General features: G+C 48.2%; 1 protein-coding gene across 2 annotated transcripts in view; it reads right to left on the minus strand.

Annotated features, from left to right (window-relative positions):
* rbp4l (retinol binding protein 4, like) overlaps positions 1-13680 on the minus strand; it is a 138754-nt gene that overhangs the window by 38443 nt on the left and 86631 nt on the right. The gene's annotated exons all lie outside the window — the stretch shown is intronic.

Below are 13680 nucleotides of genomic sequence, written 5' to 3' on the forward strand. Positions count from 1 at the left end.
ACCAGCGCAGATACTCACACCTCAGTGGGTCCTAGTAGTCAGTTAGTTGGGTTGGCACCTGGTGAGTCATCACACATAAGTGAGCACGAGCAGACACCAGTGGCAGGGGCAGCTGTGGAGAGTCCACGTCAGTGGGCGCACTCCTCTCCAGGCTCTGCTCAGCTGGACGCAGATGCTGAACCCTGGGGGTCATCCTTTAAAAGGAGAATGATCGAGGGACAGCAGCACATTTGCGAGGTACTGGAACAAGTGCCACGCACACTCTCCACAATAGCGCAGAGGATGGATGAGTCCAACTTCTGCATTAGTTGAATGCAGGTATGTGAGGAACTGTCTGAGATAATGTCGCATGTAACTGCTGAAATGTCTGAGATATTGTCGCAGATAACTGGAGAAATGTCTGAGATAGTGTCGCAGGTAAGTGCAGGAATGTGTACGATGGAGAAAAGGCTAGCCTCCATTCAGCTTCAAGCATGGCACACAAATGAGCCCATTCAGGCCCTGACAATGGCTGTTCGGACTCAGGGTGAAGGAGGCTCTGCAAAAGACAAGGCTGAAGCGTTTGCAACAATCTTCAGCCAGAAGTGCCAAGTGGATAATCCATCTCAGCCTCCTCCCAATATCCCCACCATCGCAGAAGCCAGTCTTCAGCCAATTCGATTCACTCCACCTGAGATCAAGAAACGGCTGAGTGCACTGGATACAGCAAAGGCTATGGGCCCCGACAGCATCCCGGCTGTAGTGTTGAAGACTTGTGCTCCAGAACTAGCCGCGCCTCTAGGCAAACTGTTCCAGTACAGCCACAACATTGGCATCTACCCGCCAATGTGGAAAATTGCCCAGGTATGTCCTGTCCACAAAAAGCAGGACAAATCCAATCTGGCCAATTACCGCCCCATCAGCCTACAATCAATAATTAGCAAAGTGATGGAAGGTGTCGTTGACAGTGCTATCAAGCGGCACTTACTCACCAATAACCTGTTCACCGATGCTCAGTTTGGGTTCCGCCAGAACCACTCGGCTCCAGACCTCATTATAGCCTTGGTCCAAACGTGGACAAAAGAGCTGAATTCCAGAGGTGAGGTGAGAGTGACTGCCCTTGACATCAAGGCAGCATTTGACCGAGTGTGGCACCAAGGAGTCCTAGTAAAATTGAAGTCAATGGGAATCAGGGGGAAAACTCTCCAGTGGCTGGAGTCATACATAAGAACATAAGAAATAGGAGCAGGAGTAGGCCAATCGGCCCCTCGAGCCTGCTCCGCCATTCAATAAGATCATGGCTGATCTGATCCTAACCTCAAATCTAAATTCATGTCCAATTTCCTGCCCGCTCCCCGTAACCCCTAATTCCCTTTACTTCTAGGAACCTGTCTATTTCTGTTTTAAATTTACTTAATGATGTAGCTTCCACAGCTTTCTGGGGCAGCAAATTCCACAGACCTACTACGCTCTGAGTGAAGAAGTTTCTCCTCATCTCAGTTTTGAAAGAGCAGCCCCTTATTCTAAGATTATGCCCCCTAGTTCTAGTTTCACCCATCCTTGGGAATAAAGGAAGATGGTAGTGGTTGTTGGAGGCCCAATCATCTCAGCCCCAGGACATAGCTGCAGGAGTTCCTCAGGGAGTGTCCTAGGCCCAACCATCTTCAGCTGCTTCATCAATAACCTTCCCTCCATCTTAAGGTCAGAAATGGGGATGTTCGCTGATGATTGCACAATGTTCAGTTCCATTCGCAACCCCTCAGATAATGAAGCAGTCCGTGCCCGCATGCAACAAGACCTGGACAACATCCAGGCTTGGGCTGTTAAGTGGCAAGTAACATTTGTGCCAGATAAGTGGCAGGCAATGACCGTCTCCAACAAGAGAGAGTCTAACCACCTCCCCTTGACATTCAACGGCATTACCATCGCCGAATCCCCCACCATCAACATCCTGGGGGTCACCATTGACCGGAAACCTAACTGGACCAGCCATATAAATACTGTGGCTACAAGAGCAGGTCAGAGGCTGGGTATTCTGGGGCGAGTGACTCACCTCCTGACTCCCCAAAGCCTTTCCACCATCTACAAGGCACAAGTTAGGGGTGTGATGGAATACTCTCCACTTGCCTGGATGAGTGCAGCTCCAAAAACACTCAAGAAGCTCGACACCATCCAGGACAAAACAGCCCGCTTGATTGGCACCCCATCCACCACCCAAAACATTCACTCCCTTCTGTGGCTGCAGTGTGCACTATCCACAGGATGCACTGCAGCAACTCGCCAAGGCTTCTTCGACAGCACCCCCAGACCGGCGCCCTCTACTACCTAGAAGGACAAGGGCAGCAGGCACATGGGAACAACACCACCTGTACATTCCCCTCCAAGTCACACACCATCCCGACTTGGAAATATATCGCCGTTCCTTCATCGCCGCTGGGTCAAAATCCTGGAACTCCCTTCCTAACAGCACTGTGGGAGAACCTTCACCACACGGACTGCAGCGGTTCAAGAAGGCAGCTCACCACCACCTTCTCAAAGGCAATTAGGGATGGGAAATAAATGCTGGCTTCGCCAGCGACGCCCACATCCCATGAACAAATGAAAAAAAAACATTCTGCAGCCTTAAACAGGCAGACAGAAATTTTATAACTGGTCTTCCAAGGCATCATAAATGTCCTCCAAACTCTTCTCCAGCAGGTAGGAGTGATGTTGGCCTGGTCCAGGAGAGGGATGATGGTGAAAGGGGACATGGAAGTGGGGACGCCACACAAAGGACTCCCACTTCTCACCTGTTAGCCCCGCTCTCAACCAGTATCTGCAATGCTGCCTCCTCTCCAGGTGGCCGAGTCCGCCCCTGCACTGGTGCAGGTGGAGCAGTCTATGGCAGGGCCCTCACGGGCTCACAGGCATCTAAGCAGTTCAGGCATGGACATGAGTAACCTGTCACTACCTCTGCTGCAGCCACAGGGGATGCACCATGTGGAAGTCAGAGGAAGAGAAGTGCTATGGTTTAGTGAGCAGGAAGGGTATGCACAAGGGTGTTTGACAGACTGTCATGTTTATCATTTATATTTGGTTTTTGATAAAGTCACATTAAATGTTATCATTCTCACTACAACTGCCACGTCGTGCCCATTCTTGACTGCCTTTTGTGATAGTGCCCTTTCATGTCCTTCATCATGAAAGGCGAGACTTGATGCCACCCAATGGGTGTATGTGTAGTTGCATGACTGCTTTCTGCACAGGTGGGGGTGGGGCGCTTGTGTTGGCGCTGGTCTTTCAAGGTGGTGTGAGGACTGGACCATTCTCACTTTGTGATCTTATGAGAAGCGTTCACATATGAGTGACTCTCTAGCCTCACGAGCAGCCAAGAGAGCCGCTGCTCTGCCGATGGGCTCATCCTCCTCCTCCTTCTCCTTCTCCTCCTCCTCCTCCTCTTCCTCCTCCTGCTCCTGCTGCTGCTGCTGCTGCTGCTGCTCCTCCACAATGTAGATGGCAGATGTGGATGGTGGATGAGGGGATGGGGCCTCATCAACCGGTACCCCTCTCTGTTGCGCCATGTTGTGCAGGACACAACACACTACTATAATGCAACCCACTCTCACTGGTGTGTATTGTCGCCCTCCCCAGAACAAACGAGGCACCAAAATCGCAACTTCACCATTCCTATTGCATGCTCAGTGACCAATCTGGTGGCGATGGTCCTTGTATCGACGCTGATGGGATTCCTCAGAGGTGTCATGAGCCAGGGGGTATCTCTTGTCCCCGAGGAGCCAGCCCTTAAGACTGTTCGATGCATGGAAGAGGTCCGGAATGTTGGATTCCCTCAGAATGAATGAATCGTGGCAGCTGCCAGGGAATCTGGCTCACCCGTGAAGAAATCTTTTGTGGTGTTCACAAACGATCTGAGCGTTGATCAAGTAATAACCCTTTCTGTTGATGTAACAGTCCTGGCTCATGTGGAGGTGCTCGGATTGCTATATGGATGCAATCGATTGCCCCCTGTACCTGTGGGAAGCCAGCCACAGAGTGGAATCCCACTGCCCTCTCCGTTTGGCTTAGATCGTCCTTGGGGAAGCTGACGTATTGTGAGGCTTTACGAAACAAGCCATCGGTGACCTGCCTTATGCACTTGAATGCAGACGACTGAGAGACCCCGGCGATGTCACCAGTGGCACCCTGGAATGATCCAGAGGCAAAGAAGTTGAGGGCAGTGGTCACTTTAACAGCGACGGGTAATGAGATGCTGCCAGGCCCAGCCGGGAGCAGCTGGGCATGAAGGAGGCTGCAGATGACTGCGACCACCTGGTGACTCACTCTGAGCCTCCGTATGCTCTGCTCCTCAGAGAGGTCCAGGAAGCTCAGCCTCGGTCTCTGACAAGGGTAGTGCCTCCTGCGACGTCGCTCCCTCTGTTGTTCCCATCTCTGCTCTTGTGCAGGTGCCTGTGGCGCAGCACTGTGTTGTGGAGCTCCAAGTGGCGGAAGTGCACGCCGTGCCTGGCGAGGATGGTGATGTTGCTTGTCCTCGGATGTACTGGTGAATGCAGCCATCGCGCCCCCCCATCCAGATGGTGTCAGTTTGAGGGAGACCGGAAAGTTGTTAAATATGTGTAAACAGAACAATTCTGAGTGGAAACCAAGAATTTTCAGTCTAAACACAAAGATCTCCCAGCCAAAAGTTTGTCTGAGAGAACTGAGTGCCCTGCTGCAATAACTCACCTTTTATCCCCATCTGTCAAACAGGGATTTAAATGATCAAATGGCTGCCGGCTGAAACCCGACTACTTTCCCATGGCATGCTTCACACAGCACGGGGAACAAGTTGAGGCAGCGTTGAAATCACTTGCCTTCATTCTTAATTAGATTTATGTACATTGCAAATACTTTAAGTCGTTGAATTACTGCTTTAAATATTGTCTCGCCGGCTTTAATTGCCAGCGGGACTTCTGGGTTCGGGAACGGCGCGTGCACCCAGATGGCTCTGGGTCGTGCATGTTCTTAGGTGTGTTGGAGTCGGGATTTCTGCCCGCTCCTCAAAAACCTGATTTTCTTTGCCCCCCTGCCTCCAATGCACCCGCACTTTTCTTTTAAAATCGTACCCATAGAGTCATACAGCACAGAATGTGCCCATTCGGCCCATCGTGCCTGTGCTGGCTCTTAGAAAGAGCTATCCAATTTACAATTTACATCGAGTCTACAGCACAGAAACAGGCCATTCAGCCCAACTGGTTCATGCTGGTGTTTATGCTCCACACGAGCCTCCACTCACCCTATTTCATCTAACCCTATCAATATATTCTTCTATTCCTTTCTCCCTCATGTGTTTATCTAGCTTCCACTTAAATGCATCTATGCTAGTCACCTCATCTACTCCTTGTGATAGCGAGTTCCACATTCTAACCACTCTCTGGTTAAAGAAGTTTCTCCTGAATTCTCTATTGGATTTATTAGCGACTATCTTATATTTATGGCCCCTAGTTTTGGTTTCCCCCCCAAATTGGAAACAACTTCTCTACATCTACCCTATCAAACCCCTTCATTATCTTAAAGTTCTTTGTCAGGTCACCCCTTAGCCTTCTCTTTTTTAGAGAAAAGAACCCCAGCCTGTTCAGTCTTTCCTGATAAGTATAGCCTCTCAGTTCTGGTATCATCTTTGTGAATCTTTTTTGCACCTTCTCTAATGCCTCTATATCCTTTTTATAATATGGAGATCAGAACTATGCACAGTCTAACCAAGGTTCTATCCAAGTCTAACATAACTTCTCTGCTTTTCAATTCTATCCCTCTAGAAATGAACCCCAGTGCTTTGTTTGCTTTTTTTATGGCCTTATTAACCTGTGTTGCTACTTTTAGTGATTTGTGTATCTGTACTCCTAGATCCCTTTGCTCCTCTACCCCATTTAGACTCTTATTATCCAAACAATACGTGGCCTCCTTATTCTTCCTACCAAAATGCATCACCTCGTACTTATCTATATTGAAATTCATTTGCCAATTACACACCCATTCTGCAAGTTTATTAATGTCTTCTTGTATTTTGTTGTAGTCTTCCTCAGTATTAACTATACCCCCAATTCTTGTAGCATTGTTCTGCAGTGTTGGGAGTGAGGGAGCTGGCAGTCGGTGCTAGTGCTATCTCCCTCCAGGTGGCACAAGATAATTCTAGATGACATGGTAGCACCCATCCCCAGGAGTCTGTTCTTCCTTCCATTAACCTTCCCTTGGAAGGATGGGAGGTCTGGATCAGTGAAGTTGTGTGTTCTATTTCCTTGGCTTGGTGCCATGCCCTGCTGCCCTCTGGACACAGATGGCACGTGAGTATTCATAATTCTGTCTAAGTGCAATAAAAATATTGGTAAGACATGCAGTGAAGTAATTTGAGGGAGCAATGAAAGAGCCAAACAGTGTTCCTGCCTTATCTGCCTGTCCTCCACCATACTGCTGAAGGGAACAGAAAATGCTGCCCACAATCAGCAGGTCAGGCAACATCTGTGGAGAAAGAAACAGATTTAACCTTTCAGGTTGAAGCCCTTGCACATGGTTTTGCCCGCTTATCGGGGGGTGCAATATCGGGAGATTAGGATGCTACCTAAAGGCAGCCAGCACCTCTTTATGGGGAAGTGCATTCTGGCTGCAAAATCTGGAGTACTGCAAGTTCTGGAAGAAATGGCTGAAGGAGAGAAATATAGGGCACCAAGGTTCACTGATGCTGCACTGGAGGTCTTGGTGCAGGCAGTGGAGAGGAGGAGAGGCATCCTTTCTCTCTCAGGAGGCAGGAAGTCCTCCAGGCATTTACTCAGAAGGCAGTGGGAGGAATTTAGAGGTGGATGTCAATGCTGGGAACATTGTCACAAGTACCTGGCAGCAGCGCCAGAAAAAAAATCAATGATCTAACTAGAGTTGTCAAGGTAAGAAGACTGCTAAAATAATTTCTCATCACAGCTGCCCCTCATTAATTACAGCACTGACAGCAATCTCAACACTGCCCTATCCCATTATGCTGCACCGCAAGTCACTAAAAATCCTTCTCCTCATGCTCACACTATTAGAAACTTCACTTACTCACATCTCACTTCTCACATATTGACAGCCACATTCTCCAAATACCTCACAAGACTCTGAATAATGCGCTTCACTCTTTCTTGCACGAGAAGGTCGCAAATAATACAAAGCAAAAGGCTGCCACTGGAGGAGGAAGAGCCCGTCTGCACACATACTCCCCCCTTGAAGAGAGCATCCTGGAAATAATGCGAAGGGTGGAGGCCGTGGCCACTGGCTACGCTGAAGGAGACGCCGCGCAAGGTTTCTTTATACCCAATCTTTGTATATTCTGACTTCTCCCTCACCCCACACACTCTGCATCACAAGTTGCATATGCTTTCAACACCCACTCTCTATGCTCTCCCTCACACCACATGCCTTGTCCCTCTCATTCATTTCAGCTATCGAGAATGTCGACGCCACTCAGCCATTCAAGGAAGAGGAGCCCAGCCTTCCAGCAGGTGCACCATCACTTCATGTGACTCATGCAAGCACCAGCTCAGATATTGATACCACACAGACTTTAGAGGCTAGGTTAGAGGAGGGATCTGCATGTGGTGATTCACCAAGCACAAGTGCACAGCAGCTAGTGCAGGGGGAAAGGATGCCACAAGTGCCAGCTCACCGGAGGCCAAGATTACATACTAATTCTGATGCAGAGGACTCAGAGGCTGACTTCAAGGACCCAGGCTTCCGACGAAGTCTGTTGAGCATACACCAGGAAATGCTAGGCGAATTTGCAGCCTTCCAAAGAGCTTGCGCATAACATCACAGAGCATGGAAGAGTCCAACTCCAACTTGTATCAAGGCTTTGTGCAGAGCATGTAGATCATTCTGTCCAACGTGGACCGACCGAGTGGCCAGCTCCATCAGCAACGCAGTGGAATCCACCAGGATGGAACGTCTTATGACAAATCTGACAGCTTCCGTCTCATGCCATGGAAGCTCAGATGGAACTATGGCAGCACATATTGCTGCCGTGGAAACTCGTAGGACTATTATGGCAGCGAACACTGCTGGCATGAAAGCACAGACGGCTGCAATCTTGGCTTGGGGGGCTACTATTGAAAGGGGCTTCCAGGTCGACACATCACTACAGCACTCTGTTCTCCAAGAGTGACTATGGCTCCATGGGAGAGACATTAGCTGTCCTCTCTCAGGGTGACAGCAGGCTTGCTCCCCCACCTGCCCGCACAGGTGCCGCTCAGCCAGCCAGACCAGACTGCTGCAGCCCATGCCAGACCTGCTTGAGGTCGTCCTCCAAGTCCATCTGAAGTCTCTTCAATGGAAGCTCACCAGCCTTCTACCTCCCAAGCTGTAGCCATTAGAGATTCACCAAGTAAGTGCACCAGGACAATGAGCACACAAGGGTGATTAGTATTTTTTTTGTCAATGCTGACATGATTTGTTTGATATATTTGTTTTTGAATTTAGTTTGGTATTTGTCTTTGTAGTGAAGTGAGGGCAAGACCAATATGTTTGGAGTGAAGGAAGGCAAAAAGATGGTGATAGTAAGAAGAGCAGTAAGGATTGTGGGACTGGTGGTGAATGGGGAATGGGGGGGGCTGATTAAGTTGAAGCGCTCCTCGATTAACTTGTCACTCTGAGCTCGGGCAGGTAGGTGCTCTGGTGATTGCTGCTTCTCCTCCTCCTTCTCTTCCTGCTCCTCCTCCTGCACTTGTTGATTGCCAGGTGGTAAGTGCTGGTCCCTCATGATGCTGAAGTTATGGAGCATGCAGCAGATGAGGACAAATCTGGATACCTGCTCAGAGGTGAACTGTAAAGCTCCTCCTGAATGATCCAGGCAGCAGAAGCGTTGCTCGAGCATGCCAATTGTTTGCTCAATGAAGTTCCTTGTGGCAGCATGGCTCTCATTGTAGGCATGCTCTGCAGCTGTGTGTGGGTTCCTGACTGGCGTCATGAGCTTTGTCCGGAGGGGATAACCCTTGTCACCCAATAGGCAACTTGTAACTTGGCGGCCTGGTTGGAATAAAGGTGGCACAGAGAACCGGTGCAGGATAAAACAGTCATGAATGCTGCTGGGATAGCGCGCACAGACCTGCCTATGGTTACAAACCAGTTGTACGTTGAGGGAGTGGGATCCCTTTTGATTGACAAAGATGCCAGTGTGCTGATGTGGAGCACGTAAGGCAATGTGCGTACAGTCAATGGCACCTAGCATCATGGGGAAGCCTGCCATGAGTGCCAAACCTCGTGCTCTCTCATCGTGCTTCTCTCTGTCAATGGGGAAGGAGATATAGGTGTTTGTCCTGTTGTAGAGAGATCCAGTGACCTTCCTAATACAGTGATGTACTGCGAACTGTGAGATGTTGCGAATGTCAACTGTTGCAGCGTGAAAAGAGCCTGTGGCGTAAAAGTTGAGGGCAACGGTAGCCACGGGCAGTGTTGTCCATGCCCTGGTTTGAGGTTGGGGTTGTGGCTGTAACAGGTGACATAGCTCGGTGACAGCCTCCTTGGTGAAATGAAGGCAACTGAGACATTGCTCCTCAGTAAAGTTAAAGTAGGAGAAGTTCTCCCTGAATACCTGCTGTGAATAAGGCCTCCTGTTGAGTGCGCTCCTCCCTCTTAGAATCATAGAATCATAGAAAATCGGAGCAAGAGTAGGCCATTCGGCCCTTCGGGCCTGCTCTGCCTTTCAAAATGATCATGGCTGATTGTCTAACTCAGTACCCTGTTCCTGCTTTTTCCCCATATCCCTTGATCCCTTTAGCATTAAGAAATATATCTATCTCCTTCTTGAATATATTTAATGACTTGGCCTCCACTGCCTTCTGTGGGAGAGTCTGTTGGCAGGCAAAGGGACGTCTGGTAAGTGGGAGGCTTTCAAAAGTGTGTTAACCAGGGTTCAGGGTAAGCACATTCCTTATAAAGTGAAGGGCAAGGCTGGTAGAAGTAGGGAACCTTGGATGACTCGGGAGATTGAGGCACTAGTCAAAAAGAAGAAGGAGGCATATGACATGCATAGGCAGCTGGGATCAAGTGGATCCCTTGAAGAGTATAGAGATTGCCGGAGTAGAGTTAAGAGAGAAATCAGGAGGGCAAAAAGCGGATATGAGATTGCTTTGGCAGATAAGGCAAAGGAGAATCCAAAGAGCTTCTACAAATACATAAAGGGCAAAGGAATAACTAGGGAGAGAGTAGGGCCTCTTAAGGATCAACAAGGTCATCCATGTGCGGAACCACAAGAGATGGGTGAGATCCTGAATGAATATTTCACATCGGTATTTACGGTTGAGAAAGGCATGGATGTTAGGGAACTTGGGGAAATAAATAGTGATGTCTTGAGGAGTGTACATATTACAGAGAGGGAGGTGCTGGAAGTCTTAACGCGCATCAAGGTAGATAAATCTCCAGGACCTGATGAAATGTATCCCAGGACGTTATGGGAGGTTAGGGAGGAAATTGCGGGTCCCCTAGCAGAGATATTTGAATCATCCACCGCTACAGGTGAGGTGCCTGAAGATTGGAGGGTAGCAAATGTTGTGCCTTTGTTTAAGAAGGGCGGCAGGGAAAAGCCTGGGAACTACAGACCAGTGAGCCTGACATCTGTAGTGGGTAAGTTGTTAGAGGGTATTCTGAGGGACAGGATCTACAGGCATTTGGAGAGGCAGGGACTAATTAGGAACAGTCAGCATGGTTTTGTGAGAGGAAAATCATGTCTCACGAATTTGATTGAGTTTTTTGAAGGGGTAACCAAGAAGATAGATGAGGGCTGTGCAGTAGACGTGGTCTACATGGACTTCAGCAAAGCATTTGACAAGGTACCGCATGGTAGGTTGTTACATAAGGTTAAATCTCATGGGATCCAAGGTGAGGTAGCCAATTGGATACAAAATTGGCTTGACGACAGAAGACAGAGGGTGGTTGTAGAGGGTTGTTTTTCAAACTGGATGCCTGTGTCCAGCGGTGTGCCTCAGGGATCGGTGCTGGGTCCGCTGTTATTTGTTATTTATATTAATGATTTGGATGAGAATTTAGGAGGCATGGTTAGTAAGTTTGCAGATGACACCAAGATTGGTGGCATTGTGGACAGTGAAGAAGGTTATCTAGGATTGCAACGGGACCTTGATAAATTGGGCCAGTGGGCCGATGAATGGCAGATGGAGTTTAATTTAGATAAATGTGAGGTGATGCATTTTGGTAGATCGAATCGGGCCAGGACCTACTCCGTTAATGGTAGGGCGTTGGGGAGAGTTATAGAACAAAGAGATCTAGGAGTACAGATTCATAGCTCCTTGAAAGTGGAGTCACAGGTGGATAGGGTGGTGAAGAAGGCATTCGGCATGCTTGGTTTCATTGGTCAGAACATTGAATGCAGGAGTTGGGATGTCTTGTTAAAGTTGTACAGGGCATTGGTGAGGCCACACTTGGAGTACTGTGTACAGTTCTGGTCACCCTATTATAGAAAGGATATTATTAAACTAGAAAGAGTGCAGAAAAGATTTACTAGGATGCTACCGGGACTTGATGGTTTGACTTACAGGGAGAGGTTAGACAGACTGGGACTTTTTTCCCTGGAGAGTAGGAGGTTAAGGGGTGATCTTATAGAAGTCTATAAAATAATGAGGGGCATAGATAAGGTCGATAGTCAAAATCTTTTCCCAAAGGTAGGGGAGTCTATAACGAGGGGGCATAGATTTAAGGTGAGAGGGGAGAGATACAAAAGGGTCCAGAGGGGCAGTTTTTTCACTCAAAGGGTGGTGAGTGTCTGGAATGAGCTGCCAGAGGCAGTAGTAGAGGCGGGTACAATTTTGTCTTTTAAAAAGCATTTGGACAGTTCCATGGGTAAGATGGGTATAGAGGGATATGGGCCAAGTGCAGGCAATTGGGACTAGCTTAGTGGTATAAACTGGGCGACATGGACATGTTGGGCCGAAGGGCCTGTTTCCATGTTGTAACTTCTATGATTCTATGATTCTATGATTCTAAATGGCATACCCCGTATCCTGAGACTGTGACCCCTGGTTATGGACTCCCCAGCCATCGGGTACATCTTCCCTGCATCTAGTCTGTCTCGTCCTGTTAGAATTTTATATGTTTCGATGAGATCACCTCTCATTCTTCTAAACTCTAGTGAATATAGGCCTAGTCGACCCAATCTCTCCTCATACGTCAGTCCTGCCATCCCAGGAATCAGTCTGGTAGACCTTTGTTGCACTCCCTCCATGGCACGGACATCCTTCCTCAGATAAGGAGACCAAAACTGCACACAATACTCCAGATGTGGTCTCACCAAAGCCCTGTATAACTGCAGTAAAACATCCCTGTTCCTGTACTCAAATCCTCTTGCAATGAAGGCCAACATACCATTTGCCTTCCTAACTGCTTGCTGTACCTGAATGCTCACTTTCAGCGACTGGTGTACAAGGACACCTAGGTCTCGTTGCACCTCCCCTTTTCCCAATCTATCACCATTCAGATAATAATCTGCCTTTCTGTTTTTACAACCAAAGTGGATAACTTCACATTTATCCACGTTATACTGCATCTGCCATGTTCTTGCCCACTCACCCAACTTGTCTAAATCACATTGCAGCCTCTTTGCATCCTCCTCACAGCTCACATTCCACCCCAGCTTTGTGTCGTCTGCAAACTTGGAAATGTTACATTCCGTTCCCTCATCCAAATCATTGATATATATTGTGAATAGCTGGGGCCCAAGCACTGATCCCTGCGGTACCCCACTAGTCGCTGCCTGCCACCCGGAAAAAGACCTGTTTATTCCTACTCTCTGTTTCCTGTCTGTCAACTAATTCTCAATCCATGCCAGTATATTCCCCCCAATCCCATGTGCTTTAACTTTGCACACTAACCTCTTGTGTGGGACTTTAACAAAAACCTTCTGAAAATCCAATACACCACATCCACTGGTTCTCCCCTGTCTATTCTACTAGTTACCTCCTCAAAAAACTCCAGTAGATTTGTTAAGCATGATTTCCCTTTCATAAACCCATGCTGACTTTGTCCAATTCCGTTAATGCCTTCCAAGTGTTCAGTTATCATATCCTTTATAATAGTCTCTTGTGGCAGCTTGTCCTGCTCTGAGATGTCTTCCTTGCTGCTCCCCCTCATCCTGTATTCCCAAGGGTAGCTCTACCAGACCACCCATGTCTGCAACCAGACTATTTGTGAGACAAAGAGCAACAACAGCGAAAAAGCAGCAAAATCGGTCTCTGTACAGAAAAAGTGAACTTTCAAGAGTGATAAAACACACCAAAAAAACCTAGAAGTTAGGCACTAGCCAGAAAAAATAAACCAGCCACAAACCTGTAACTACTGCATGATCCCTTTAAATAGCACTGGCGAGGGGTCCTTCCTACTGTTAGCGCCACGTTGTCCTGTGTGAGGTCAGCACGTGGCGAGTGAAGCATTGGGCTAGTCCAAAATGGAAAATGGATCCTGCAAAAACGCTGGACCCTAATTTACATATACTGGTTTTCACTTAGAATTCTGCCACCAGCGTTACCTCCCATATCAGAATGGCGGTAACTGACTTCTGGTTGGAAGTGTCACCGCGCTTCCTGCCTGCCACATTGGGGACTTACTAGGCCACTTTACGGCCCAATTTCTAAGCCTGGATTTGCTACAAGGCCTCTACTACTTTTCAATCCTGCAGATGCTGGTGGAAGGAGATTGTTA

Source organism: Heptranchias perlo, chromosome 1, assembly GCF_035084215.1.
Source record: "Heptranchias perlo isolate sHepPer1 chromosome 1, sHepPer1.hap1, whole genome shotgun sequence".
Classification (NCBI taxonomy): domain Eukaryota; kingdom Metazoa; phylum Chordata; class Chondrichthyes; order Hexanchiformes; family Hexanchidae; genus Heptranchias; species Heptranchias perlo.